This window comes from Sinocyclocheilus grahami, unplaced genomic scaffold, assembly GCF_001515645.1.
Source record: "Sinocyclocheilus grahami isolate Dianchi unplaced genomic scaffold, SAMN03320097.WGS_v1.1 scaffold251.1, whole genome shotgun sequence".
NCBI classification, from domain to species: domain Eukaryota; kingdom Metazoa; phylum Chordata; class Actinopteri; order Cypriniformes; family Cyprinidae; genus Sinocyclocheilus; species Sinocyclocheilus grahami.
Genome location: NW_015505430.1, coordinates 19,823 through 26,294, shown reverse-complemented (window position 1 = coordinate 26,294; position 6,472 = coordinate 19,823). Strand labels below are relative to the sequence as shown.

The window sequence follows — 6,472 nt, the reverse complement described above, 5'->3', positions numbered from 1 at the left end:
GTAATATTTCATTCATTTTATTTATAAAAGCCCTAAAGAGTAATTTACCTAATTCTACAACATTATTTAAAAAATATATATATATTTCTTTCTTATAAAAATGTGTGTCCGTAAATCTTGCGTCAACTCTGTTACCGTACCATACTTTGCCTTTAAATTAGTGGAATTATCTCCCACAACTATGTAAGATACAGGAAATGATGTCACTTTCCTCTCTGTTAAGATCTGAAGCACTGAAAAGTCTATGTGCTCTCTCTAAGAAAATATTTAAATCTAAAAGTTCTTACACCAAAAGTTATTTTATAAAGTGTCAAATCTGTTACCACAATATCAAAAGGAAAACAGATTTTTTCATTGATCACACTTTGTGTTATTTAAAAGCCTTTTAATCATGATTTCAATAGTGCCATGTGCTCTTAGCATTTATGCTAGCAAGTGGAGTTTTTGGCAAAAAATTAAGAAAATAGTAAATTCTGTTACTGTCAAACTCCGTTACCAAGGTAGAGTAACAATGCGGTAACATAATTGACAGTCCATTGGACAATTGTCAATTCTGTTACTTTATAATTCTGTTACTTAAAGGGTCAACTCTGTTTATGAACTATTTTCACAAAAAACAATACATTTGTTGTTTAAAATCCTAATAAACATTATTGATTTATTTATAATAACTTTATTTCATAATATTACTATTTCAATAATACATTTTGAATATTTCAATAATACATTTTCAGATGAAAAATATTTGCTCCAAGTGGACGGTTCTGTGAAGACATAGGTATTTTTTATTATTATTTTAAAGGTATGCATGGGTGAAATATTATCTCAGTTTCAAGAGTAAGGGCTGTTTGTCTAATGAAACAAGAAGGATTTTTCCTGTTATGATTTATTGTTATTTCTACACATTGGCTAATTTGTCCGTAACAGAGTTGAAAAAACAATACCATAAAGACATCTGTTTTTTCATTAAAAGTAAAACAAAAGGAAGTAACCTGTGTTTGGCAAGCACTGAATTATTAAAATTAAATATGTTTTCAATAAGAAAATCAAAAAAAAATCTGTAAGTGAAAAGTTTTTTTTCTTAACTTTCTGTAATGCCAAATATATCTCCAATTATAGAATCACCCATATGTCTCTGTACAATCCCAATATATGCCTCCACGTCAATGGTACCTTCGCACATATACAAGTCACCCATGCTGTTTGCACTGATGCACCCCCATACCATGACAGACGTTTGCTTTTGCACCTGTCGCTGATTTAAGTCTGGACGGTCCCTTTTGTCTTTGAGACTAACAATTTTATGTCCTTTTCCCCCCAAAACAAGCTGAAATGTGGACTCATCTGACCACAGCACACATTTCCATTGTCTTTTGGACAATCTAAGATGAGCTCGGACCCAAAGAACTCGCTGGCGTCTCTGTCTAGAATTGATGTATAGATTACTCCTTGTGCAACAGAGATTCAAGTTGCATTTCTTGTTGCAGATGCAGACTGTGAACAGTTATCCATAGTACTCCTCAGCCCATGTAGCTATATTTCACACAGCAACATGAAGGTTTCTCAGGCAATGCCATCTGAGGGCTTAAAGATCACACACATTCAACTGAGGTGTCCTGCCTTGCCCTACATGTACTGAGATTTCTCTGGATTCCCTGAATCTTTTCACAAAATTATGTATGGTAATTGGTGAAAGACCTAACTTCTTTGCAAATTTGCATTGAGAGATGTAATTTTTGATTTGTCTGGCAATTTTCTCATGAAATTTGGCACCAAGTGGTGAGCCACGATCAAGCTTTGCTGGCAAAGACAGGATGCTCTGTATAAACCCAATCCTGATACCCTGACGTATTATTACCAATTATCCTGATTTTAAAACAGTTTAACTCAGATATTCTATAACCTTTTCATTTTTATTATGCCTCTGTCCCAACTTTTGTGGAGTATGTTGCAGCCATCAAAAAATCATTGGAAATCTTTTAATTGTACCTTTGTCAATTTAATGAAGGTTAAAGACAGTTTACAAACCATAGATTCTTGATTTTACTGCATTTTAAAAAAACATTCCAACTTTTTTGGAATTGGGGTTGTACATGACCACCACCCTCTTGAGGTGACAGAAGAAGTTGTAAGTCTGTTTAAAAATATAAAGGATTAATAGGACAAAAAAAAACACATTTGAGATAGAAAAATCAACATTTTACTTTGGGGATATAATTCAGTTTACAATAAGGTTTATGTATGTTAATTGACAGAAATTGATTTATTCTGAATCAGCAGATTCTTTCAAAGTGTCATCTCTGAGTTAGGGAGGGTTGCAAAAAAAATGTTTCACTTCATTGTAATATCAAACAAATGCATATACAAAATGTAAAACATCAATGTTCTCTATTGTTAATCTACTGTTAAAACACACACCGGTAGGTGATTATGTTGTAAAAACAGGGCTTTTTGTACTTGACATTATTTTACACAATAGAGAGATTTCAAGAGAAGTTGTAGATTTCAAAACAACATCGATTTGTATCAGATAAATGTTGAAAAATTTGATAAAAAGTCAAAATAAACTGAGCAGTGTTACAAACCTCCCCTGTCTCTCCATCTTAATCGTGAAAACAGAAAAATTGCACAGCCTATCAAGCCATCTTGAATTCAAAACCATAATAAAAGTTAATTTCACTTACACAACAACATCCAGTGAAATCAAACTAAATTAAAGAAATAACACAACACATGTAAAATGTGCAATATGCAGGAAGACTCAGTGCAGTAGGTTTCAGTGTTTCAGTGTCTTCACTTCCGCACCTGCGCACAGGAGGGTTTGATACGTGACTGGAGAAGTTACAGAAGCATGTAATAAATGAAACCAACCAAATGACTTCCTTATTGTTTTACTGCAGAGCTACAGCACAGTATAAATAGCACTTATTTTGTGATGCAGTAAAATTTTATTGCAGCTAAAGTACACATATGGTGTTCTACAGTGGGATGGGCTACTTTTAATGTATACAACTGCTTACCTGACTTCCATAGGGAGGTGGAGGAGCCCTTGACTTCCCTCCATGTTTTACATCTGCATACTCTGTACTAAATTCACTCTTATTCCCCAGATTCACTCTCTCTCCACTAGCCTTCTGGAAATGGCTAATGTCTGCATAGTTCAAGTCCTACAAACAGTCATTTGTTTTTGTTAAATTAAAATCTCAATGTCACAATGCATTTACAATGCTGTGAAAATGCATTTGCCCCCACCCTGATTTCTTCTGTTTTTGTGTATATTTCATGCTAAATAGTTTTAGATCTTCAATAAAATAAAACAAAGGAAACATACGTAAACACATTCATTATTTATTTTTTAAAGGGGTCATATGATGCAATTTCAATTTGTTCTTTCTCTTTGGAGTGTTACAAGTTGTTGGTGCATAAAGAAGATCTGTAAAGTTGCAAAGACTAAAGTCTCAAATCCAAAGAGATATTCTTTATAAAAGTTAAGAGTCAACCACGCCTACCTAAAACTGCTTGTTCTAACACATCCCCCACATGTCTACGTCACGATGTGGGAAGATTTGCATAATGCCGCCCAAATGTTCACGCAAAGAAAGAAGGCATAACTTTTATTCTCGCTGTAGTATTGTTGTTGCCGCCGCCATGTCGTGAAGACGCTGTGTTTTGTTGTGAAAGTGACACTACTTTGGTTGGCCTTCCAAAAGAGGACGATATACGCTTTGTCATGCCTGGAGCTGATCCGTGCTGGATAGCTGGCCAATCAGAGCACACCTCGCTTTTCAGACCGATGAGCTTTGTAAAAATCTACGTGTTTCAGAAAGGCGGGGCATAGAGGAGAAACAATAATGTACAGTATGTGGAAAATAATGTGTTTTTTGAACCTTAAACTGCATAAACACATTTCATTACACCAAATACACAAAATAATGTTCTTTTTAGCAGCATCTGCAGCATATGACCCCTTTAACAACTGCAACCAAATGCTACCAATCTTTCACAGCACTGTGGTGGAATTTGGGTCCACTCTTCTTTGCAGAACTGCTTTAGTTCAGCCACATTGGAGGGTTTTTGAGTATGAACTGTCTGTTTAAGGCATCTGGGTTCAAGTCAGGACTACACCACTCCAAAACTTTCTTTTTTTTCTTTTTTTAGCCATTCAGAGGTGGACTTACTCCTATGCTTTGGATCGTTGTCTTGCTGTTTAATCCAGCTGCACTTGAGCTTCAACATTCAGACTGAAGACTTGTTTAGGATTTTCTGGTAGGGAGCAGAATTCATGTTTCCCTCATGTTCTCCACGCCAACACACTGCCACCACAACACTTGACCATAGGGGTGATGTTCTTTTTGTGTAATTCAGTGTTTGAGTTACGCCAGATGTAACAAGACCCTTGTCTTCCAAACAGTTCCACTTTTGACCCATCACTCAACAAAACATTCTCTCAAATGGTTTGAGGATCATCAAGGTGTGTTTCAATAAGCCTTAAAGTTCTTCTGGGTTAGCAGTGGTTTTTGTCTCATCACTCCTCCATGGATGCCATTTTTGGCCAGTGTCTTTCAGATAGTGGATTCATGAACAGTGACCTTTATTGATGCAAGAGAGGCCTGCAGTTTCTTCGATGTTGTCCTCTGGGCTTTTGTAAAAAAAAAAAATATATATATATTTTTTTTTTATTATTTTTTTTTTTTACTTTTTTTGCTGTGCTCTTGGAGGTTGGCCACTTCTAGGAACGTTCGCTACTGTGCCAAGTTTTTTCCATTTGGAGATAATGGCTCACACTGTGGCTCCTTGGAATCCATGAGCCTTTAAAATAGCTTCGTAACCTTTCCCAGACTGATGTATTTCAATTACCTTCTTCCTCATAATTTCTGGAAATTCTTTCACCTTTGGCATAGTGTGTTACTGGGTAAGACCTTTTAACCAACTTCATACAGCTGAAAAAGTTGTATTTAAGTGCTGATTTACTTGAACAGGACTGGCAATAATCAGGCCTGGTTGCATCTAGAACCAAATTATGAATGCAGTTTCATAGATTTGGTAATTAGAAACAACAGGGGCAAATACATTTTCACACAAGCCCAGTTGGTATAAGATAATGTTTTTGCGACAATAAATAAAATTTGCATAAAAAACTATTTAAAAACTGTATTTTGTTGTTATCGAGGTTGCCTTTGTTTTATGTAATACTTTGTTTTCATTTTTGAAACAATTTATTATGAGCCATACGTAAAAACAGAAGAAATCAGAATGGGGTCAAACACTTTTTCACAGCACTGTAAATAAAAAATAAAAATAAAATCCCACTATTAAAATGTTTAATAAATCATAATGATTTAATGTCAATATTCATAGCTCATCCTCATAGCAAGTCTTTGTGCGGTAGTATGCGAAAGATTAAAGTCCATTTAAGCTGACTAAAAATATACTCATCCCTAATGCAATAAGCCATAAACTCTTTAATTACCTCTGAGGCTGAATAACTATTGCACCTTTCCAGTAAGTAGTTTGTAATGTCATTTGACATCAGATTTACAGTTTTAAATCCATTAATAAATGTAAGGCTGTGATGAGAAAACAAGAAATGAAAGTCACTCACAGGCTCCTGTCTGCTTTGTGCTGCTGTTTAAAGAAAGTAACACTCAATGAGTTTAATACTGAGAGAAATATGTACTGAATCATCTGTAATATGAATAGTTCATCTACAATCTATTATGGTATGTTCATTATCATGGTCAGTCTTGTGAAGTAAGTTGTTCTTTCAATCACATACTCATGTAGGCATTATGAATAAATAACAAACATACCTCCTCTTGCCGGTCCATTTTGTCGAAGGTTTATTTTTGAGCTGTAATGTAAAGACAATTTTGTTACAACTTTATCTTTACCACGTTTTTGTCTCACAAAAAGACAGCTTATGACAATTGTTTTACTGAAATATTTTTGTTATCACATAAATACTGACATATTTTCAGAGAAAGTCACTGTAATTGTGCATAATTCAGAAACTCAATTTTTACTCACATTTTCTTAGTTTTTATTAAATAGACAGTCAGACCACAAATGCCTGCAACTGCCACTAAAACCCCAATGACAATCCCAGCTATCGCCCCTGATGACAGCCCTCCTCCTCCTCCTCCTCCTCCTACTATGACAAAGGCACAGGAAACAACAAACTGACATCATGTACAGCATAAAATACTTATTTTAGGGCATTTTGCATAGTAAAATTACATAGTAAAAAGTTTACATAGTACATTCATTAGAAAGTTATTAGAAATTAGAAATGAATAATGCAATTAGAAAAATTGCAATGGTTATCAAATGTTTACAACAGGTTAGTTTTAATTGCTTACCTTTAACTAGTAAAGCATGTTTTTGTGTGGCGTTTCTCTTTGTGACACTATTCCAGGCTGTGCAGATGTATTCTCCACTGTGTGTGAAGTCAGTATAATCTATGATGAATGTG

General features: G+C 34.7%; 1 long non-coding RNA gene across 2 annotated transcripts; it reads right to left on the bottom strand.

Moving 5' to 3' along the window:
* Positions 1 to 2,337: 2,337 nt before the first annotated feature.
* Positions 2,338 to 6,472, bottom strand: LOC107598450 (uncharacterized). Of its 2 annotated transcripts, none has more exons than XR_001610561.1 (6): positions 6,360 to 6,472; positions 6,028 to 6,148; positions 5,811 to 5,851; positions 5,603 to 5,625; positions 3,021 to 3,167; positions 2,338 to 2,805 (listed from the first exon to the last, which is right to left on the bottom strand). It is a non-coding gene; the product is annotated as an uncharacterized lncRNA (long non-coding RNA). The 2 variants fall into 2 exon arrangements; XR_001610562.1 differs by having other exon boundaries at positions 6,028 to 6,142.